General features: G+C 39.5%; 1 pseudogene; it reads left to right on the top strand.

The window, feature by feature from the left end:
- The first annotated feature begins 3,514 nt into the window (after nt 1-3,514).
- LOC129149362 (non-histone chromosomal protein HMG-14-like) lies at nt 3,515-3,820 on the top strand (annotated as a pseudogene).
- Nucleotides 3,821-25,165: the final 21,345 nt, after the last annotated feature.

The following is a 25,165-nucleotide window of genomic DNA, read 5'->3' as shown; positions in this document are numbered from 1 at the left end:
TAGTCGGTTCCAGGCACTCCAAATTTCCTGTTCGTAGTGGCACTCCTCTTGATTCCCCAAGCGGCACCATTCCAGATTCTCAAGCTTTGACCTCAAGTCAACAAACACCTGAGCCCAGATACTGTCTTGAAATTCTGCAAGTTGCATCTCCAAATCATCAATTTTCATCCATTGGAAACCATTTAATTCCAAACTACTATAGACTACTACATCAGGATACTTAATTATTTTCATGGTCTGTTCTAGACTTCTAAATTGACTAAATCTATCACTAAACTGGTGAAGTAACGAGTCTAAAACATGTTGGTACTTCATATGCAAGAGTTCCATTTCATTTTGTACAGCTGCACTGGCCTTCTCAAAATACTTTGTTACTCGAGGAAAATACTTATAAGTTTTAGTTTCTACATCTCGCTTGAAAATTTTAACTTTACTTTCAAAAGCTTTTATGTATCCAAACATAACATCAATACTTTTGCCAAAACCTTGTAACTTTAAGTTCAGTTCATTAATATGAACAGAGAGATCTGTAAAAAACATCAGGGTGTTGACCCACTTATCATCATTAAGCTGAGGAAAGTTTCCCAGATCCTTATCGTCAAGAAATACCTTAATTTCTTTAAAGCACTCCACAAAGCGCTCAAGAACTTTGCCTCGGCTCAGCCATCTTACATTATTGTACATCAGCAGTCCACTGTAGGTGGAATCAACCTCCAGTAAAAGTGCCGAAAAATTCTCGCTTGTGAAGGGGGCGAGCAGCTATTAAATTAACTATTTTTGTAACAACTGACATTAAGTCCTTTAAGTCGGTGAATCCTGCCTTGGCACATAAAGCCTCCTGATGGATAATACAATGAAAAGTCACAATCGGATGTCCAATAGCTTCTGTAAACAATTTGACAAATCCGACTTTTTCCCCCACCATATTTGGTGCCCCATCTGTCGTCACTGACACAACTTTAGAGATATCAATGCTTAGGTCACAAAATGTTTGTATAACAACCTTACATATTTCGCTTCCTGATTTACTTGTTGACACTGATACTAACTTTATCAACTCTTCTCTCATTGTGAGACCATAAGAATATCGACCAATAATGGCCAACTGAGCATGTGATGTGTCATCAGTAGTTTCATCAAGAGAGATCGAAAAATATTTACACTTCCTTATGTCTCTCTTTAATTGATGTTGTACGTTTGTGTTCAGTCTCATTATTGGGTCTTTTATGATATTTCTACTGAGTGGTAATTCAGATATTCTCTTAATAATTGCATCTTTATTCTGCATATTGTGAAATAGAACTGGTGCACATCTTAGGAGAGTTTCTTTGATAAATTCTCCCTCACTGAGCGCTTTTCCATGCTGAGCTATAGAGTGAGGAATGCTCAAACTTGCAGATGTTAAATTTGTAGAGCCTTTCATAAATTTAAGGATGGAATTAGATTGGCTCTTATAAAGGTGTAGCTGCCTGGAAATGTATTCCTTCCTTTTATCCTCACTTTTTTCCAAGAGCTGGGAATGATTAGTTTCAAAATGTCTATTTATATTCCACATTCTGCTTACTACCATTTCAGTACATAGAACGCAAAATGATCTGCCATTTTTTTCTATAAAGCCATACATCTCGGTCCATGTCTCTTGAAAGGGTCAGCCACTGCTACTACCACTTCCTTTACTTAACCTTAGTTTTTTATTTTTTGGGTTCTCCATCAGGGGGGCAGTGACAGAAGATAGAATTATAGATAGCTTGATAGGCCTTCAGGCAATTAGGGGTTAACTAGCCTAACTAACCACAAAATGGTGCATATAACTGTCTTTTAGGAAAGGGCAGGGTTAATAAGCAGAAATAGGGGTTAATAAGGATGCACAACAGTAATAGTGGTGAAATGGAGTCTGCACTATGGAGCAAGATAGTGTTCCTTATGTGAATTAAAATGGCTGCCGCTATTTCTAATGGCGGGAAATGGCACCCATAGCACGCCACAAACCCTCGCCTCTCCCAGCCTCCCCCTCACTTATCTCAGTAATGATGGATTAGAAATCCATGACACCCCAGAACAGTAGATAATGGTTGCTGTGGTTAACTGTTATTTGGTTATTGGTAATGGCAGGGCCCCCAGAGATGCGTCCCCCGCTGCGTTCCGCTGCTCCCTGCTCTGCCGGCAGAAGTGAGGGCAAAGATCCTGGCTTAACCAGAAGTCCCCGAACTAGATGCTCTGTCCCAGACTTCTGTTGTTTTGGCCTACAGACCTCCGGCACAGAGTGTCTAATAGGGGAGGATGAAACATTTGCGACTAGAGTCTTGGAGTTCATTTGCGACTAGAGTCTTGGAGTTAGAGTCTAACTCCAAGACTCTAGTCGCAAATGTTTCATCCTTGGCATGCGGCCACCTCAGCGGCCGCGGGTCATCAGGAATGGCTACGCGTGTCAGTGCTGACATGTGTGTCATAGGTTCGCCATCACTGGTCTAAGCACTATGATATACACCTGAAACTAATAAAAAATAATATTGAATGTAAACTGTAATTGAAAAAATAAAATATTTTTTAAAAAAGGAAATTCTGTCATTTGTGATATGAATGAACCTTGAGGGCATTATGCTATGTGAAATAAGTCAGACATAGGAGACATGATCTTCCTTACCTTTGGAATCTTTAAAAGCCAATACCATAGCAACAGAGAGTAAATTAGTTGTTGCCAGGGAATGTGGATATGGGAAATGGGGAGTTGGTGGTCAAAGGGTATAAATTAATGAAATAAGCTGAGTGAAGACATACATCCCTGGATGCAGATGACACTACTCTAAGTTGCAGCTAAAAAGTCCAGAAAGGGGATGTATTAGTATCTCTACCCTTTTTCTACTGACAGGGGCAAGTATAAATTGGTCAGAAAAACAAATTTTACTTTAATATTTCCTAAAACAGAGAGATATATTCAGAGTCCTTCTCTGAAAGGTAAGTGGAAGGGCAGCTTTTAGAGCAGAAAAATAGAAACAGAATCTTTATAAGAGAATAAAATTGTTATAGAGTAGCAAAAGATTATTATGAAAGTTCTTCAAGAGGATTCTTAGTCTGGTCAGTGTAGCTCAGTGGTTGAGTGTCGACCTATGAACCAGGAGGTCCCAGTTGATTCTCTGTCAGGGCACATGCCAGGGTTGCAAGCTCAGTCCCCAGTAGGGGACATGTGGAAGGTGGCTGATCCAGATCCATGATTCTCTCTCATCTTGATATTTCTCTCTCTCTCTCCCTCTCCCTTCCTCTCTGAAATCAATAAAATTATATATTTAAAACAAACAAAACCGCAGTGAGGAGGGGGAGTGAGCGTCTGGGGGACTGGGGGAAAGGAGAAGGCGGGCTCCCAAACCAGTTTCATCTGGTTCTCCCACTGCCCCCATCAGGGTGGGAGCAGCTTGGGAGGGGGAGACACTGCAGAGGCCAGGCAGCCCAGATTCACCAAGCCACTAGGCATGCCTGGGCCCTCAGGCACCCAGCACACGCCCAGCCCGCCACCAAGATGCCCAAGAGGAAGGTCAGCTCTGTGGAGGCGGCAGACAAGGAGGAGCTATAGAGGAGGTTGGCCAGGTTGTCAGCCAAACAATGCTCCTGCAAAAGTGGAAACAAAGCCTAAAAAGGTGGCAGGAAAGGAAAGTCTGCAGACAAAAAAGTGCAAATGAAAGGGAAAAGGGGAGCAAAGGGAAAGCAGGCCAAAGTGGCTGACTAGAAACCTAAAGAAGATCTACCTTCGAAAAATGGAGAAACTAAAATCGAGGAGAGTCCAACCTCAGATGAAGCAGGAGAAAAAGAAGCCAAGTCTGATTAATGCCATATACTATGTCTTATTAGTGGTTCCTGTCTCCCTTCTTGTACAATCCAGAGGAATATTTTTATCAACTATTTTGAAAATGCAAGTATTTTAGTAGCTCTAGAAATATTTTTAAGAAGGAGGGAATTCCACCTCATCCCATTGTTTTAAGTGTAAATGCTTTTTTTAAGAGGTGAAATCATTTGCTGGTTGTTTATTTTTTGGTACAAGCAGAAAATAGTGAGATATTGAATATGGGAGACTTTGATTGTCTTGGGTGTCAGCTTAACATTCCATAGATGGGGGTAGTTTTTATATCCTATAATACAAAGCATACTAAATGGCAATTTGGAGTCAGTCATGCATTTGCTATGTCTTGAACATTTTAAATTACTTCTATTCACATGTTTTTGATAGAATTGTTTCCTAAAGAAAACCACTCCTTGATCTTGGCTCTCCCTGTCAGAATTTTGTGCATCTGTAACATTTTTGGTGTGGTAGTCCAGTTTTTCTAGTATCTTTGTCAATGTGCTGTGAAAGATTGAAAATTTGATTATGTAGTATATATGATATTAAATTGTGAATTAGTGGGACTTGGATGTAACAGCGTATCAACATTTGAAGATATTGGTACTTGATACTCTATTAACCCTTTGCACTCGCTTGCTTTTTTCTCGATTCCTTTATTCTACTCAGGATTTAATTTTTTAAATACCCCAGATTTTACAAAGCGTTGCAGTAGAATAAAAAAATGGAGTTTCTTTTCATACAAACTTATTTATTTGGATTTTTTTATATTTAAAATTATTGATACATTCAAAGAGTAATTTTAATCTCTATAACTTTTAATGGTGTGATATTTTTTGAAACATTCACTCACATGAAGACCTGGTTTACATTCACATGTTTCGCAAATATAAATCGTCTCTCTTCTTCCTCCATTGATTTTTCTGTTAGAACAAACAACACAATCTTTGTGTTTATTGTTAGGGTGAGGTGTGATTATATGGAGCTTTCCATCTAAACGTTGCTCTAAGTTAGTGGATAATAATCTACCCCTGGAAGTTAATGTACCATCTCTGAATTCTCCAACAAGATCATGTACTAGTTTCCTAATAAATTTCACATGCGTTATCGGTTTTTCATTTTTTCTTTTTTGGCATTCTTTGTACAATATATAGGAATTTACAACACTGACCTCAAGCCCCCAGAAAAACAATTTACACCACCATTTTAGAGTCTTCCTCATAAAACAGTATGTGCCTGTGTAGTGATCAGCTATATCAACACCCCCCATAAACTTTGTATAGTTGGTCATGACCTTGGGTTTGAGAACTATTTCCTTCCCACCACCACGCACTCTCCTTTCCACAGACTCAGTCTCTGAAGTGTCCCATATACTGAGCATTGTGACTATCCTCTTGCCTTTCCATGCAAGAAGCATTACATTTTCATCCCTGAAAGCCACTATCTCTCCTTTCATTAGCTTTGGATGTTTGATAACAGGTGGATTATCTTTTCTATTGGGCATTATTGTCCCTGTCAAGTGTGTTTTTTCCTTGAACAATTCCTTTGCAAGAGTGACACTAGTGTAATACCTGTCAGTGAAGAAATGATAACCTTGAGAACCAGGTACTGAGTTCTTCAATCTTTCATGAAGCTCTAAAACTATTCTGCTAGTAAAAGGGAGATCAGGTCTCACCAACGTTTCAGATGTTATTCCTCCATAATAAGGGACAATTGAATGTACGTAACCACATTTTGAATCTGAGAGGACATATAAACGAATACCCCATTTTGTTGGCTTTTTAGGATTATATGTGATGAAGTGTATCTTTCCCTTGAAACCAACAACAGCCTCATCACCAGCAATCTCTCTTCCAGGACAGAATCTCTCCCTAAATTTCATTTCAAGGTATGACAAGAAGCAGTTTACCTTCTCGGTTCTTGTTCTCAAATCTTTACTTGACTTTTAGTCGTTTTTCAAGTGTAACATCCAAAATATTTGCAAGAACCTTTCTCTTTTGAAAACAGATAGAAAAAATGGTATATGAGACTCAAAATCCATGGACCAATAACTCTGCAAGTTGGGGTGATTCAATACACCCATATTTAGTATTACACCAAGAAAAGCCTTCATTTCCTCTATCGTCACATCTTTCCAATTATTCCAAGTGGATCACTGGGATAGTTCTTTCTGGCTAATTTTATGTCTAGCATACTCATTTGTCTCATCCATTATATTTTTTATCAACGTCTCAGTAAAAAACAACTGAAAAAAGTCTATTGGTGTGGCACATCCAGAAGGAACTTGAGGTCCAACATGTAACTGACCAGTGGAGAAAGGGATTCTGCTAGGCTCTTTGTCATTCACAGATGTAGATGTCCACTTTTCTTTTTCCTGTTTTCCCCTAGAAACGTAACTTTCACTGGGTCTTATACCCGAATTCTCAATGATATCACCTATATCTCCATCACTCTCACTCGAATAAACAATTGTGTGTCTTCGTTTTGCCTTTATGAATTCAATGTCACTGTCACTGCCAGTATTTTCAGCCAGATCTTTGGGCAAAGCAAGGGACTTTTTCCTTTCTGTAGTTCCACTAGGACCAGCGATTTGTTCATCATCTCCACTCGCATCCTCGGAGAACTCACTTTCGTCACTATTACATTTTTCACTTTTTTCTTCATTTTTGAAGTAAAATTCATCATCGCTGCTTTCTATGTCTTTAGAAAACTTATCCATCCTGAGGAGGGGAAATTCACTCAGAACGTGTGACTACTAGGGGGCAAACCAATCATCCAACTAAACCCTGTGTCATGACAACATCTGTGATATGCTAATAGAAACCTAAACAAACCTAGGAGATGAAAAGATAAGGAAGGTTCTTTACCAAGGGGAGATGATGCAAGCTCAAAAAGGCATGATGAAAGGATTCATGCCTTGGACCCTCCTACTCTAGATTGCTGCCTATGCAAAAGATAAGCTTAGGTGGTGGCATCAGTTGAGACGGCATTTACATTTTACTTGTCCTTTCATGCTAATGAAAACAAGAAAAGATACTGGAAAAATAGACAAAAATCCCCCTTCCCCCCCCGCGGTGAAACTACGTGTCGAGTGTGGGTCGACATACGAGCTGCTACCAATGCTAACCGTGTTGAGTCACACTCGATATCCGAGTGCAAAACGTTAAGGAAAGTTCGCCTCTAAATTTTAAGCTGGAAAGTCACTGGAATAACTGTTTAGAAAAGAATCACAATTACATGACTTTACATTTTTGGTACGTATGTTAAGAATTGTGTACAAATTGAAATGTCTGTGTACTGATTCTCAAAACAATAAAATCTCAATTATGAAAGAAAAAAACACACCACAGGATTCTTCAATAAGATAATGATCAAATACCAATGTCCATAGAGGGTGGAAGTTATGGGACAAATCACTGGGAACCTTGATGCTACATTAAAGTTTCAGAATGAACTATCAAGATTATAGTTCTAATCAAGGTATTTTTTGCATGTTTATTTATCCATTCCATTAATAATTATTGAGTACCTACTGTATGCTAAGAACTAGTCTAAATATTTGGCATATTTCCACAAATAAAATAAACAAAAATACCTGTTCTTGTGGTGCTTGCGTATTCTAATATGTAAATTTGGGGTTATAACAATCTGTTACATTTTGGTGATAGTATAAAGAGATACAATATTTTGAAAGTTAGATGTGAATCACAATGTCTAAAACCCATATCTTTTGGCCTAGTAATTCTACTTCAGTGACTCTGTCCTATAGATAAACATGTATAAGAGTCTGAGGGTATGCAATAAGCAGATTTCTAAGATAACCTCCAAGATTCCCACTTGCTGGTGTGCATGCCTTCTGTAATTTTCTTTTTAAAAAATATATATTTTATTGAGAGGGAAGGTTAGAAAGGAGCATCAATGATATGAGAAAATCATTGATCAGCTGCCTCCTGCAAGCCCCATACTGGGGATTGAGCCCATAACCTGGACAAGTGCCCTGACCAGGAATCTATCTGGAACCTCCTGGTTCATAGGTGGTGTTCAACCACTGAGTCAAGCCAGATGGGGTATAAGTTTCTTGAGTGTGGGAAAGACCTGTGAATATAATGGTAATCACTCCTGTGATTATGTTATTAATCAGTTGACTTTGGAGTAAAGCAAAAGGAAGATTATCCAGAAAGGCCTGACTTAATTAGGTGAGCCCTATAAAGAGTATGAGCCCTTCCCAAATCAGACAAATTCAAAGGAGAGAAGGCCTATGGAGGGAGGCACCTTGAGACTAAAGCATCCATCTTATATAAAAACTGCTGTTTGAAATTTTAACCCTGCTATTTTGGCTTCGGTAAATGCTCACTTGCTTAAATAATAAGGAAAATAAGACTACTCCCATTCCAGAGAAGCCATAAACTTCCCCAGATGAAGTTATCAGTGCTGGCGCCAGGCCAGGCCCTTGGTTGAGGTCTCAAAGCCCCAGCACATAGGGCTCTTTAAGAACTTGCAAAGGGGACCGGAAAACCCCATATTTGGGAGACGAAGAAGGTAAAAAGATATAAATAGGGAAACTTCCTCCATGTTGGGGCCCAGAATTTGAAATATAGTTTTCTCTCGGCCTGCGCGTAATAATAATAAAGTGTAACTCCATCTCTCCAAGCGTTGCTTGGTTCTTCTCCTGTCTTCTGTAACAAGTCAAAGAAGTAAGAGTGGCCTCCAGGGACTGAGAAAGCAAGAACCTCAATCATAGGGCCAAAAGGAAGGTCACTCTGCTATCAACCTAAGGAAACTTGCAAGCAGATCCTTACCCAGTCAAGCCTACATGGAAACTGTGATGTAATAAAGTTGTCAAGCTTAAGGCTGCTAAGTTTGTTATAATTTATTATTCAGCAATAGAAAACTAATATAAAATATTTGTATGAGAATGTTGATGACAACATTATTTGTAACAGCAAAAGATAATAATCAAATGTCCAAAATAATAATGTATTAAATAATTCAGAGCACATTTAGACTATAAAATGCTATGATGCCATAAAAAACAAAGTTCTCAAGGTACTAATATGAAGTATATCCTAGATAGTATGATGTGTACAAAAAAGCGATTTTCAGAACAATTACATATGCCACAAACCATTTTTATAATAAAAAAGCAAAAATATTTTATAAAGAAAATATCCAAGTATATGGACTTCAATGTGCATGAGAGAAGTCTGGAAGAATTACAGAAATCTTTTTTATAATAGTTACCCCTTGAACATGGGAATGGCTAGGTCAGTGAATGACGAGGATTTTAACAGTTTATTCTTGACATTTGTGTTTTTCGTTTGAATTTTGTTTCAGGGAACATATATTATTTTCTGATAGAATTAATAAAAACTAATAATCCATGATAGGAGCAGTAAAAGCTCCCCCCCCCCTACACACACACCAGATAAATCTTCAGATTTAATTGCTTTTAAGAAAAGCTCACTTTAAAAGTATTGTGTTTTTGAACATTTATTTAATATCTGTAGAGACTTATCATTTTGGTTCAAAAAGTCTACTTTTATATATTACAAACCTGAAAAGTCTATGCTTGAGATTAAAAATATAGAAAATCATTTGCAGTTCTAGGGAAATCACTAACTGTGGCACACTAATATCATTTGGTGGCAGCAAACCAAACCACAAGGGCTGTTTTGAAAAGTGGCATAAGGCACAACCTTATTTTACAGCTAAAACCAAAGAGATTGACTTGTAGCATGTGAAGTGCCTGAAACTCTCCACCAAAATAGCATGATAGCGCCCTAGCTGGTTTGGCTCAGTGGATAGAGCGTCAGCCTGCAGACTGAAGGGTTCCGGGTTCGATTCCAGTCAAGGGCACATGCCGGGGTTGCAGACTCGATCCCCAGTAGGGGGCGTGCAGGAGGCGCAGGTCAATGATTCTCTCATCATTGAAGTTTCTCTCTCTCTCTCTCTCCCTTCTTCTCTGAAATCAATTTAAAAAAATAGCATGATAGCAACAGAGTCAGGCCAACAATCAGAGTAATTCCTCTCCTGGGGAGGGAGAAAGCATGCTGTGCTGATGCTCACCACACCGTACATTAAGTCCAGGCCCTTATTGTCTATTATGGGTTTAGTGCAATAAAGGAAATTTCTTTAAATGGGCACAGTAAAAGCCAAGTAGAGAGACTACAGAGAGGCCAGTTTGAAAGGGGATGGGAAGTTTTTAAGTTATAGACAGTGATCAAGGCTAAAACTAAACCAAAGATAAAAGCTGAGCCATGATCAACATGGGGGCCACTGCTGGCCCATATAGTGCAAATTATTTTTATTATTAGTTTTAATTCTCACCCGAGGATATGTTTTTATTGATTTTTAGAGAGAGAGGAAGGGAGAGAGAGAAACATGGATATGAGAGAGAAAAACATCATTTGGTGGCCTCTCATATGGGCCCCAACAGCAGATGGAACTGCAACCATTTTGTGTACAGGATGATGCTCCAACCAACTGAACCACCCTACCAGGACCTCTGTGCAAATTATTAAAGGCTCCTGTTCTTCCTGGCAATGCCAGACTCCATTTCCTCCTTTTTCTGGTGCTTTAGTACAGTTAACAATTTGTACAACTAAGTAGGCAGCTGGTCTTCAGTCCTAGGTAAGCAGGGACGAGCTGGAGTGTGAGAGCTAGAACATAACTTTTAGGCTCTAATAGGATTACCTACTTGTTTATTGTTGTTTTATAATATGTTTTTATTTATTTCAGAGAGGGAGAGAGAGTTAGAAACATCAATGATGAGAGAGAATCAACCACTGAGCACACCGGCCAGGAGGGTTACCTAGTTCTGATGTAACATTGTGTTGAGCCAGCCTGAAGCATGGTGGACGTCAGATTTGGGCAGTTATTCTTTACAAGTGAACCTGAGACCGGTATTCACCAGGTTAACACATAAAATTATCACAGACTCTATTAGAATCTGTAAGATAATAACCATAAGCAGATAGCTCTATTATATTTTTATAGATGTGATTATTAAAGTGAACCAAATGAACTTATATTGAAACTAAGAATACACAGATATTTGAAATTCATAAAAATAAAAAGCAGAACCTATCATAACAGCCAAAACTAATCAGTTTGCTCAAGTTTGATCACGTTTTATCATACAATATTATTAACACTGCTATGTTTCTAAAATAAAAGTTTCTAGCCCTAGCTGGTTTGGCTTAGTGGATAGAGCATCGGCCTGTGGACTGAAGGGTCTGGGGTTCGATTCTGGTCAAGGGCACATGCCGGGGTTGTGGGCTCGATCCCCAGTAGAGGTTGTGCAGGAGGCAGCCAATCAATGATTCTCTCTTATCATTGATGTTTCTATCTCTCTCTCTCCCTATCTCTTCCTCTCTGAAATAAATAAAAATATATTTTTTAAAAAGTTTCTATTGCATTAATGTTGATGCTATGTGTCTGCTCATCAATGATGAGAAGATGAGGAATTAAAGTTTATTCATTAACTAAACACCCTAATGACACATCCTTCAAGGCCTCCACTGTCACATTTGTTTTCTCAAATGTGCACATAGTCCATGTCATTCTGAATAATTTGTTATCAAACCACATTGATTAATTAACCTTTTAATCAAGCACCTTCTATGTGTCCAGAAGCATGGTAGAAGTTGTGGGGAATCATAGGAAGTACAGAAAGAGAATCATTATTATTTTTTAAAATATATATTTTATTGATTTTTTACAGAGAGGAAAGGAGAGAGTTAGAAACATCGATGAGAGAGAAACATAGATCAACTGCCTCCTGCACAACCCCCCGGGGATGTGCCCGCAACCAAGGTACATGCCCTTGACCGGAATCGAACCTGGGACCCTTCAGTCCGCAGGCCAATGCTCTATCCACTGAGCCAAACCGGTTTTGGCTGAGAATCATTATTGAGGTATTTGAAAGCGAGCTAGGGAGATAAGACTTAAACTCATAAACTATGTAAAGAATCTGAAAGTATATGTTAAAATGCCAAAGTCTATGCTATCAAAACTAAAAAATGAGTCTTAGCCAGTTTGGCTCAGTGGATAGAGTGTTGGCCTGTGAACCAAAGGATTCCAGGTTTGATTCCGGTCAAGGGCAAGTACCTTGGTTGCAGGCTCCTTCCCGGCCCTGGTCAGGGTGCATGCAGGAGTCAATCAATCGATGTTTCTCTCTTCCCCTCTCTCTCCCACTCTCCCTAAAAATCAATGGAAAAATATCCTTGGGTGATGATTAACAAAAAAAAAATAATAATTTTAAAATAATAAATAAATAAATAAAACTAAACAATGAGGTCCTATTTGCATGATAAATAGAATCAATGCAAAAAAAAAAAAAAAAAATAAAGAAGGGAGAATTCATCAGAAAAAGCTTCACCACAGAGGAGACAGGACTTGAATTGAGCCTTAAAGAATAGGTTAGGTAAACAACTTTTTTGTGCTAATAAGCCTTTTTGGTAGCACAAAATTACATAGAAAAGTATATTTTTTCTCATGTAAACCAAGCATCAATGCAGGACTTCCAGGGAACACTAATGTGTTTTCAGCCCTCAGATGCTTTGTTAGGAAGTGGAGAGAGGGGAAAAGGTCTCAGTTATTGGCACAGAAGGCTTGTTTATGCTTTGTTGAGACAATGTAGTTTCCACTTTGCTTGGTCATCCAGACTTCAGATCAGTTCTGCTTCACTGTAGCTGAATATTTTAAGTAATTAGAGCATTCAGATTCTCCATTTCCTTGTGACCAAGACTTCTGCCATTTCTAAAGTTACATAACTCTTTAAATAAGCACCTTTGGAATGGTTTGAAAATTCAACATGCATTCTCTATCTGTAATAAAAAATCTTACTGTTGTTTTTTTTTTTTTTTTAAAAGGAAAGTAAGACAATTAAACAAGGCTGATCAGGATATTCCATTCTTTAATTACTTTAGCAATGACTAACCATCCCAGTTCTCATATCTTATGACTTTGCAGTAGAAGGCATGCTCCCTAATTGCCATAGGACATTTATTCTTTATTATTTAATAGTCAAATATCTAAAGAGGTAATGTATGTACTAAAGACATAATTCATTTATTAAAATGGCAATAAAAGACAATGATCAATTTCTGACTTCTTATGGTGTTGACTTCTTCATTCACGGGTTTCCATTTTCAGTGTTCTTAGCTCTAATTGTAAATGCCATGCAAATATATACAACTAGTGAACTGGTGCACAAAATTCATGCACATTAAAAGGGGATTAATTAGAGGAAATAATTTAATATTGATATTTGCCCTTTCTCTATAATGGAAGTGTCAGAGATGAAAGAAAATTAGTAAAATATATATGAAAACCTTCCTCCTGTCAGAGTCTGGGGCACACCACGGGACCCAGAGTCAAGTCCGAGCCCACCCACATGCACCTCAAAATCGTGTGAGACCCAGACCCACCCCCTGCATTGGGCTAGATCCAGACCTGGCCAGTCCCACCCTTGTCAAGACCTGCCGAGCAGGGGTCATAGCCTCAGGTGCCAGGTCGGGGAGGGGGAGCGTGGACTGAGGTCCCCTGTCAAGCCCCGCTGGGTGGGGGGCATGGCCTGAGGACCCTGTCAAGCCCTTCCAGGCGAGGGGGGCACAGTCTCAGCTCCCCTGGCCCAGCACCAGGAGGGGGGTGCAGCCTCAGGTCCCCCGTCAAGCCCCACTGGGTGGGGGTCATGGCCTGAGGTCTCCTGTCAAGCCCAGCCAGGCAGGGGGGCACAGCCTCAGATCTCCTGGCCCGGTGCTGGGGCTGGGGGCATGGCCTGAGGTTCCCTGTCAAGCCCTGCCAGGCGTGGGGTGTGGTCTGAGGTCTCCTGGCCTGGTACCAGGGTGGGGTCGTGGCCTGAGATGCCCTGGCCTGGCGCTGGGGCAGGGGGAGCAACCTGAGCTCCCCTAGCCCAGCACCAGGACAGGAAGCACACCTTGAGGTCCCCTGTCAAGCCCCACTGGGTGGGGGGCATGGCCTCAGGTCCCCTGGCCTGGCACTCGGGCAGGGGGTGCAGCCTGAGGTCCCTCAGCCTGACTCCAGGGTGAGGGACATGGCCTGAGGTCCCCTGTCAAGCCCCACGGGGGCGGGGGAGGGCGTAGCCTCAGGTCCCTGCTGATTGCTTGTTAAGGCTCCTGATGGGAACTTGGCCTCAGCTGTGGGTGCAGCCATCTTTGTGACGGAGTGATGATCAATTAGCATATTCCCTATTTATTAGATAGGATAGGTAGTGTCTTTCTAGGGCTCAATATATACTCATAGAATCAGAACATCATCTCTGAAAAACATTTTGGAGATCATCCTTAATTGACAAAAATAAGAAAATAGCCAGGAGGAGAGAACTAGCAATCGACAGTCAGAAATTCATGTTTCTTAATATGAGTTAAACTAAAGTTGTTGGATTTTTAAAAATATATATTTATTGATTTCAGAGAGAAAGGGAGAGGGAGGAGATAGAAACATCAATGATGAGAGAGAATCATTGATCGGTTGCCTACTGCACACCCCCTACTGGGGATCGAGCCCACAACCTGGGCATGTGCCCTGACTGGGATTTGAACTGTGATCTCCTGGTTCACATGTCAATGCTCAACAACTGAGCCACATAAGTCAGTTTAGAGTTGTTGTTTATTTAAGAGGGAGGTTAAATTGAGAAGAGTAGAAGTGCTGGCAATCTAGAAAGCACCACCATAGTTCTCCTAGGCATCATCAGTGGCTATAAGCTTTTAAAAACTCTGAAAACCTTGATGTCAACTTAAGGTATATCATCTTCCCTTGTTAAGACACCATGGTATAGTTCTTGAGATAGATCCACAGCCAAGCCCTCTGATAGAGGCCATAGGAGGTAATTACGTACTTGCCAGCTTCTCTAGGTTATTTCAAAATATGATGTGCTTCCTCCCCATTGTAGACCCCACTTCAGGCTTGCATTTACACACTGCTGATACTCCAAAACTGTATTTTCCAGTCCATGTGGTCACTGATTAGTTGTTGAGATACATCACATAAATATCAAGGAAGAAATCTCAGCAAAAACTTTGTTATTAAAAAAAGATCAACATGTATGATAAGCCCAGAAAAACATTAAGTGTTCACTAAAAGCTGTATTGAAAAAGACCCAGTAATGGATGGCCAAAACTCATTCTCTTTCTCAAGATTCAGTATCCATCAAAGTGCTCTGTACATAACAGGTGCTCAATAAATATTTTTAGAATAAATAAAGACTCTGATGAGACATGTATAAAGGGATTTTGGATTGTAATGTGCACTAAATTTGAAGTTATAATGACTCAGGTGAGAAAGAGTTTATGGGGATTGGGAGATGAAGGTAAAATGGTAAGAGAAGCACATAGATTAAAAAGAAAAAGACCAGTTATCAGATAAATAAAGAGAATTGAGGACTTTTCTTGGATGGCATTTAAGATCAACTAATAAACTGGATTTATGATGCTATGAAGCATAACAACAATTACTAGTAATTGATTGAAATAGGACATGGTACATAATTACCGTTTATAGTAATCTAAACTTTCAAGTAAAGCATGACTCCTAAGGGTTATATTTTAAAATAATCATAACTGTAAATATATGATGCATCATCAATGGATTTTGCAATTTTAGCACATACAAAGTATAAACTTGTTTGGCCTTCATACTCACCCATGATTTAATAAGCAATTTAACCAGGGCAATAAAACTTCATTATCTAACTCCTACTCCTCCTGTTCCAGGGAATTCTTCTGATATGACCAGAGATTCATAGGAAGTATAGGAAATTTTCAATAATCCATTCATATGAGGGATATCTACCTGATTCTTGGATACAACTTTACTAAGGGTCAGAAGTAACAGTGGCATCAGGACAAGTGGGGCCTTTGACTTCCTGATATAACATCTCAACATCACAGAGAACAAATTAAGTCAAAAGTATATGAAAGCTTTGATAATCCTATATAATAAAACCCTAATATGCAAATCGATAGAAGAGCGGAATGACCAGCGGAATGACCAGTCGCTATGATGTGCACTGACCACCAGGGGGAAGATACTCAAAGCAGAAGCTGCTCCCTAATGGTCAGTGCATTCCCACAGGAGGAGCACTGCTCAGCCAGAAGCTGGGCTCATGGCAGGCAAGCACAGCGACAGTGGCAGGAGCCTCTCCTGCTTCCGCGGCAGCACTAAGGAGCAGCGAGCCAAGTGGTAAGAAGCAGCAAGCAGGTGGGCAGTAAGGAGTGAGAGGTACCGGACTGTGATAGGGTGCAGGCTGGGCTGAGAGTCACCCCCCCGAAGTTCACAAATTTTTTGCACTGGGCCTCTAGTTGTAAAATAAGAGGCATGTTACTGTTTTGTGACTGTCACAAAATTTTTCATTAAGATAGAAAATACAAGCAAATAATGAGAGAACTATCTCATGGGAAGACTGACCCTTATTATATCTACACTAGAGGCCTGGTGCATGAAACTCATGCATGGGGGGGTCCCCTCAGCCCATCCTGCACCCTCTCCAATCCTGCGGGATCGGGCCTAAACCAGCAGTTGGACATCACTCTCACAATCTGGGACCACTGGCTCCTAACCACTCATCTGCCTGCCTGTCTGATCGCCCCTAACTGCCTCTGCCTGCTGGCCTGATGCCCCTAACTGCTCTCCCCTGCTGGCCTGATAACCCCCTAACTGTTCTCCCCTGCCAGCCTGATTGCCCCCTAACTGCTCTCCCCTGTCTTCCTGATCACCCCTAACCACTCTGCCTTGACCCTGCCACTGTGGCTTTGTTCGAAAGGATGTCCAGTCTAATTAGCATATTACCCTTTTATTAGTTTAGATTATCTTTTTTTTTCCATACATTTTCCAACAGGGTCAGGCATTGCCTTAGTTGAAATAGACTGTATAATTCTGTTCAGCAAAGTTTGGGAAGGATTTTTAGAGGGCAGATAAAGTCTGACCTTTTCCCTTAGTTAATATGGTTTCTTTATCCTCTCAATACATAGGATTTTGTACTAATGCTGGAAGAGATGACCAAAGTATCTTAAATCAAGCCCTTTCCAAATCCCTATGATCTCTCATTCATTTACTCAATAAAGTGCTATTGAACACCTATTGTTTGAAAGTCACTGTGATAGATTTTGACAATTACTACAAATACCTGTATATTACTTTACAGCTATTAGCAACATGATCAATAATGAAGGAGCAGCGACTACCCTGAGAAAGTTATTTTCATGGGTCTGTCAGGAAGGAGAAGAGTACCTGAATGTGCAAACACATTTCAAGTCTGTCTGCTTATATCTGCTTGGATCCAATTGACCACATTAGTTACAAGAATTCACCTAGCCAAACTCAACAACATCGGAGAAAGGAAATACACTCCTTCAATGTAAGAGGAGTAGGTAGTAAATATTTTCTGAACAATCATCTTATCTTCTGCATAGAGTATCGTAGTTGAGTTTGAGCATGGAAGCTTCTTTAGCTAGGAGGGTTGGGGACAAACTCTCCAAGGAGGCAATATTTGAATTGGTTCCCCAATGTTCAGAAGGTGAGTAGCCATGGAACCATTTGGAGGAAGAGCACTTTAAACAGAAGAAACAAAAAACTTAAATACTCTGAAAAAGAAAAGATCTCATATGTGTTCAAAAACAAAAAAGTCAGTAGAGTGGCTGGAAGGTAGTATGTAGAGGGAAGGGTAGAGAGAGATGAATTAGAGCAGTACGCAAATCATGTAAATTTTGTAAGGTAATATAAGGGGTTTGGAGCCATTGGAGATTCATTTGCTTTTTTAATTTAAAAAACTTCAAAAAATATATACAGTAGTAAAAATGATATAATAAGCCCCATATAACCATCATCCAAATTCATTAATTATAAATATTTTGTCATATTTTATTCTTCCCTTAAGTGTTTAAAGCAAATCTCAGACTTCATTTTATTTCACCTCTATATACATTTAATATGCATCTCTGAAAAGTGTATTTCTTACATAATCACAATGTATTATCACACCTAACACAGGTAACAATAAATCTTTGGTAGTATCATAATTAATCCATTATCAAGCTTATACAATTATGTCACAGATGTCTTTTCACCATCAGTTTATTCAAAGCACAATCCAAACAAGTTCTGCACATGATATTTGTTGTTATTCCTTTTTTTTTACCCTGAAGCAATAACCTCCTCCTTTCTTTCTGCCACTGATTAGTAAATGAATATGTCTATTTTTCTGGAGAATGTCCTAATATAATGTATTCACTTCCTAGTGTATAATTTAACATTTATCTAACTCCCATATTTCTTTAAATGGAAGCTATTTTTAATTAGATTGAGTTCAACTTTTAGATTAAAAAATATATACATAAGCTGTACTGTGTGTGTCATCTAGAGGGGGCACTCAATTTCTGGGGATCATTTTTAGTGACTTATTAGTGCATTCATGTGGTTACAGCCTGATCCCACCATTGTGCAGTTCCCCATTCCTTCACTCAATGCTTTCACTGATTAAAGATCATTACCCAAATTGATTATTTCATTAAATGTCACACAAATAGTGATTTTTTTAATCCTTTAATCTTTCCCTATTTATTGGATAGAATTCCTGGCTGGAAAAGGAGAAATTTCACTCATGAACTACAAGCTATTTTAATGCCCTAAAATACAGTCAGTAGAAGATTTTAAACAGGACAGTGATATGGTCTGATTTACTCTTTAGATGCGTTGTGGGCTTGGGGAGAGCAGATACAAAGAAAACTAGTCATAGAGGTGGTTCAAGAAATAGTATTGTGCCGAAACTGGTTTGGCTCAGTGGATAGAGCATCGGCCTGCGGACTCAAGGGTCCCAGGTTCGATAATGGTCAAGGGCATGTACCTTGGTTGCGGGCACATCCCCAGTAGGGGGTGTGCAAGAGGCAGCTGATTGATGTTTCTCTCTCATCAATGTTTCTAACTCTCTATCCCTCTCTCTTCCTCTCTGTAAAAAATCAATAAAATATATTTAAAAAAAAAAGAAATAGTATTGTCCTGGAGTGATATTTTAGTATTGGAAATACTGAGAAGTGGTCATAATTAGGATATGTTTTTGAAGTAAATCCAAGAGGACTTGAAGGATTAGATATGAACTGAGAAGGAAGGAAAAAATCGAGAATATCTCTTAGATTTTTGGCTTAAGCAAGAGAGGGTTATCTACTAGAATGAGAAATGTTTGTGGAGAATGGATCTGAAAAAGGGTAAGGTGGAAAGAATTCAATAGTTGTGTTTGATCATGTTCAGTGTGCTATGTCCATTAGATACCTAAGTGGAGATGTTGAGTCAGCAATGATATCTAAAGTTCAGGTCCAAAGTTCAGCTCTAAAGTTCAGGGAAATAGATGTATATTTTTAGAAATCTTTTATTGTAGTATCATATACATCCAGTAAAGTATATATATATTATGAGTACTTAACAAACTTTCAAGCATTCCTGTATAACCAAAGCCTGAGTGAAATTGTTAAGTTATAAGGTACAAATTTATTGGGGGGTTTTAATTTGTTTCTTTGTTTTAAAATATATTTTTGTTGATTTCAGAGAGGAATGGAGAGGGAAAGATACACAAACATCAATGATGAGTGAGAATCATTGATCAGCTGCCTCCTGTACGCCCCCTACTGGGGATTGAGCCTGCAAACCAGGCATGTGCCCTGACCTAGAATTGAACTATGACCTCCTGGTTCATAGGTCAATGCTCAACCCCTGAGCCACACTGGCCAGGCTGAATTTGTTGTTTTATACGATATTATCAGTTTTCCAAAGGGATCTACACTAATAAAAGAGAAATATGCAAATTAATCATTACTCGGATATGCCCACCAGCCAATCAGGAGCGAGTATGCAAATTAACCCTGCAAAGATGGCAGCGGCCACAGAGCTGGAGCGAGCAGGTGGCTTGGGTTGCCCCCGGCAATGGAGGGAGCCAGGCTTCCCGCCCACCCTGGCTGGCCCTGGCCTCTGCTCAAGGCTACAAAGTTTCAATTATAGAAGATAAATAAATCCTAGATACCTGCTTCCAGCCGGCCCTGGCCTCAGCTCAAGGAGGCGCTGAAAAACAAAAAGAATAAAGCCCCTTTCCCAGGCTGGCCACACCCCCATGGGGTGAAGGTCCCTGCTAGGGGGCTTGGCCAGCCTGCAAACAGCCATCAGCCCCTCACCCAGGCTGGCCACACCCCCATGGGTTGAGGGTCCCTGGTGAGGGGCTTGACCAGCCTGCAAACGGCCCTCAGCCCTTCCCCCAGGCTGGCCACACACCCCCAGTGGGAACCCTCACCCCATGGGGGCATGGCCGGCCTGCAAACCATCACAGGCCCCTCACCCAGGCCGCCCCATGCCCCAAGGGAACCCCCACTCTGATCCGGGACACCCTTCAGGGCAAACCAGCCAGACCCCACCCGTTCACCAGGCCTCTATCTATACTAATAAAAGGGTAATATGCTAATTAGACTGGGAGACCTTCCAGGAGACCTTCCGGACATTCTGGACAAAGCCATGGTGGCGGGGCCGAGGTAGAGGCAGTTAGAGGCCAAGATGGGGGGGCAGTTGTGGGTGATCAGGCCAGGATGGGATGGCAGTTGTGGGTGATCAGGCCGGTGCGGGGGGCGCGTTGGGAGTGATCAGGCTGGTGGGGGGGCAGTTAGGGGTGAGCAGATCAGCAGGGGGGCCAGTTGGGGGCAAGCAGGCCATCAGTGGGGGTCAGTTGGGGGTGATCAGGACAGCGAAGGAAAGGGCAGTTTGGAGTGAGCAGGCCAGCAGGCGGGCAGTTGGGGGCAAGCAGGCCAGTGGGGAGGGAGGTGGGGGCGAGAAGGCCAGCACCTTGGTGTATATAACAAAAATATATTTGTTACCTTGGTGTAATCTTTGCTTACACCAAGGCAACAAATATATTTCTCCATGTTTTCTTCTGAAAACTTTTATTGATTTATCTGTCACGTATAATACATCTGGAATTGATTTCTGTATATAATGCGAGGTACTAGTAAGAGTCAAGATAAAATTTTCCCCTCTTGGATATATTATCTGGGGCAATTGGGGGCGAGCAGGCCAGCAGGGGAGGCAGTTGGGGGCAAGCACACTGGCACAGGGGGCATTTGGGGGCGCTCAGGTCAGCAGCGGGGGGCACTTGGGGGCAAGCAGGCCAGCAGGCAGAGTGGTTAAGGGCAATCAGGCAGGCAGGTGAGCGGTTAGGAGCCAACAGTCCTGGATTGGAAGAGGGATGTCCGACTTCCGGTTTAGGCCCGATCCCTGTAAACCGGCTGTAGGACATCCTTCGAGGGGTCCCAAATTGGAGAGAGGGTGCAGGCCAGGATGAGGGACATCCCCCCCATGCATGAATTTCATGTACTGGGCCTCTAATTAAACTAATAATTACCCTTGCTAGAATAATCTGAATATATCAGTGATCTATATCCTCACTTACCATTTTGGTTTTTTTGTTTGTTATTATTTTGTATGTTTGTTTTAGCCATTCTGGTTGGTACATGTTATTGTGTTATGGTTTTAATTTGCATTCTGTAGTGACTAATGAAGTTCAGAAACTTTTCTTATTTTTATTGGCCATTGGAAAGACTTTATAAGATACCTGTTTAAATCTTTTGCCTATTTTTCTATTTTGTTACCATTTTACTGACTGTGAGTATTCTTTATTTTGTTATCTTTAAAATTTTTTTCAATTGCAGTTGACATACAATATTATATTAGTTTCAGATGTACATCATAGTGATTAGACACATTGATCTTGATCAGTCTAGCACCCATCTGACACCATACATAGTTATTACAATATTATTTATTATAGTCCCTATGCTGTATTTTACTTCTCCATGACTATTTCAATAACTGGCAACATATACTTCTTAATTTATATTTTTCAACATTAGTTATTTGTTAGTTACCTGTCTTACAAATACCATGTCCCACTTAGTGATTTATCTCTTAATTCTCTTAATGGAATTTTATAATTAAAACAAGTTCTACATTTAAATATAGTACAACCTATCATTTTTTATTTTATGATTATCTCTTTTAAGAAATCTTTGCTTACACCAAGGTAACAAATATATTTCTCCATGTTTTCTTCTAAAAACTTTTATTGATTTATGTGTCATGTATAATACATCTGGAATTGATTTCTGTATATAATGCGAGGTACTAGTAAGAGTCAAGATAAAATTTTCCCCTCTTGGATATATTATTGAGCCAGCACCATTTATTGAAGAAAGCATCCTTTCCCTAATGCACCATGGTGTCACTTTGTCATGAATCAGGTGACTGTATGTATATAGGAATATAAATAGTTTTTATTCCATTCAGTTCCATTAATCAATTTGTCTATTTTTGCACCTGTTTTAATCATTATAGCTTTAGAATAGGTCTCAATACTTGGTAGTATAATTCTCTAGCTTTGTTTTCTTTTTTTATAATTGCCATGACTATTCCTTGGAGATAAAAATTTGAGTGCCACTGGTCTTTATATGGTATTTTGAGTTTTGTTGTTACTGAAATAATGCAGAAGGAGAGGGTATAGATAGAGAAGATCAGAAGGCCCAGGATATAACTTAAGTATTTCAACAGTTAGAAATCATATAAGAGAAGATAATACAGCAAATCAGGCCCAGAAGCTACACCTAATGAAGTAGGAAGAAACCAGGTAAGTATAATATTATATGAGCCAAGAGAAAAAATGCTTCAAAAGGAGGAAATATTCAATCATAGCAAAATACACTTGAAAAGTTAAAATAATGTTAGAGAATCGGCCATTGGCTTTGGCAATATGCAGGTTTTTGGTGTACTTGGTAAGAGTTGTTTTGGTGCATTTCTGAAGATATTAATCCTACTAGAATGACCTGAAGTGAGAATAAAAAGTAGAAATTATATTAAAATAACATAATATAAACCTAACATAGAAGAATGGTACCAGTGTCAAAACATAACAAATATGAAACAGAAGATAAAGCTTAGAAAAAAAACAAGTGTATATATTTTGATTTACAGTAAACAAATAATAATGGCATTTCAAATCTGGGGTGGAAAAAGGGACAGAATATCAATATATGGAGCTAGGTTATTTAGAAAATAGACATCTTAAGTCATACACCAATTATGTTAAAGCAAAATTTCTCAATGTGTGGCCTGAGGACCACTGGAAATTACTGAGACCCTTATAGAGGGTCTACAAGATTAAAAACAATAATCATGAAAAAAATACGACGGCACCCTGATTGTTGTGGCTCAGTAGTTAGAGTGTTGGTCTATGCACCAAAGGGTCACAGGTTCGATTCCCAGTCAAGGGAACATACCTGGGTCTAGGGAACATACCTGGTTTGCGGATTCCATTCAGCTGGTTGGTTGTGGCACATGTGGGAGGCAACCAACTGGACAATCAGTGTGTCTCTCTCACATAGATGTTTCTCTCTCTCTCTCTCTCTCTCTTCCCCACCTCCTGTCCCCTTCCCTCTCTCCCTTCCACTTTCCCTAAAAATCAATGGAAAAAATATCTTCAGGTAAGGATTAAAATAAAATATTAAAGCATTACTTGCCAGTTTTATTCTTATTCACCCATGTACATAGTAAGAGATTTCCAGAAACTACCTAACGTGTCTTCTTTACACATTTGGAAAGGTTTGTAAAAGGGTAAAATAACAATAGTCTTACCACTGAATTTATTTTTGTTTTGGAAAAGATAGTACATTTCATTAAAAGTATATATCAATATATAATAGAGTTCATATTAAGTGAATATAAATATTTTTAAAATTTCTCAGTTTTAACTTCTAATATGACAAACATTGATAAGTATAATTTACATAAACAACAACTTTTAGGGTTCCTAAATAATTTTTAACAGTAAAAGAAATCTTGTTGTCAAATGTTTTGAGAACCACTGAGTTCAAGATTGAAATACAAAGCAAAAAAAAAAATTGAAAATGTAAAAGTACTATGAGAAAACATATACTGATGAGACAGGAAAGAGCTTTTTAAAAAACAGCAGTACAGAACAACAATAAATATTGATCATGTATGACAGGGGTACTCAAACTTTTTAAACAGGGGGCCAGTTCACTGTTCCTCAGACTGTTGGAGGGCCAGACTACAGTTTAAAAAAAACTATGAACAAATTCCTATTCACACTGCACATATCTTATTCTTAAGTAAAAAAACAAAACAGCAAAAACACCCGCATGTGGCCCGTGGGCTGTAGTTTGAGGACGCCTAATGTATGATGTGATAAATGTTTTACATATTTTCTCATAAAATCTCATAACAACCTCATGACACAGTAATAATCATTATTTCCATTTACAGATGGCAATGAAACACAGATTATCTCATTTTCCCATTGTCAGAGTTATTAAATAGACAAGTGGGTTATGAACACACATCTAGACTCCTAACTACTATTCTATATTGCCTCTACCTGATTTACCATTGCTCCATCCAATATATTGTTCACATATACACTATCTAAATTTAAATCTACAAACTGTGCATCTGAAGAACATCCATTGTCGTTTCTTAAGTAATAAAAGCCATTCAGGCTATCTCTACAGACTGTCTTCTGCAAGGGAGACAAAGGGGATTTCTGTTCTGCAACTTTGCCCCTAATTTTCCCTCCTATCAATTCCTAAATACAGCATCCAACAAATGGATCAGGGTGAAGAGGAAGGAAAAAATGTTCACATGAATAGCACTATGTCTCCAAACTTGCCAGATCTGAGAAATAAATCCCTTCCACCTGTAGATCTTTGTTCTTACATTTGTTATTTAAAAGAGGAAGACAGGCCCTAGTCAGTTTGGCTCAATGGATAGAGCATTGGCCTGTGGACTAAAGGGTCTGGGGTTTGACTCCAGTCAAGGGCACATGCCTGGGTTGTGGGTTTGATCTCCAGTAGGGGGCATGCAGGAGGCAGCCATCAATGATTCTCTCCCATCACTGATGCTTCTATCTCTCTCTCCCTCTCCCTTCCTCTTTGAAGTCAATAAAAAAAATATTTTTTAAAAGGCTGAAATGAATGGAAAGACAATCTGTATTCAATGAGAAAAAAACAATTACCAGTCCATCACTTAGGACATAAAACACTGGAGGCTTGAATAATATTGTGGGCAGGAGCAAAACTAAGGAAATTGACTTAGTTATCCTAGCAAAGCATTCACAATGTCAATAGTTGGCTTAATTCAACTGACACCGTTTTGATCAGAGGGCAAATTCAAATAGTTAATTCAGCTTAGCTATTGACCCTCAATGATAAATTACTACAGCAGTTTCTTTCCTGAAACAATGCTAGACAATATCAAACAATATACTCAGAGAACCAC

The sequence above is a fragment of the Eptesicus fuscus genome, chromosome 1 (assembly GCF_027574615.1).
Source record: "Eptesicus fuscus isolate TK198812 chromosome 1, DD_ASM_mEF_20220401, whole genome shotgun sequence".
Taxonomy (NCBI): Eukaryota; Metazoa; Chordata; class Mammalia; order Chiroptera; family Vespertilionidae; genus Eptesicus; species Eptesicus fuscus.
Note: the sequence above shows the minus strand (reverse complement) of the source record. Positions and strands in the feature narration are given on the sequence as shown.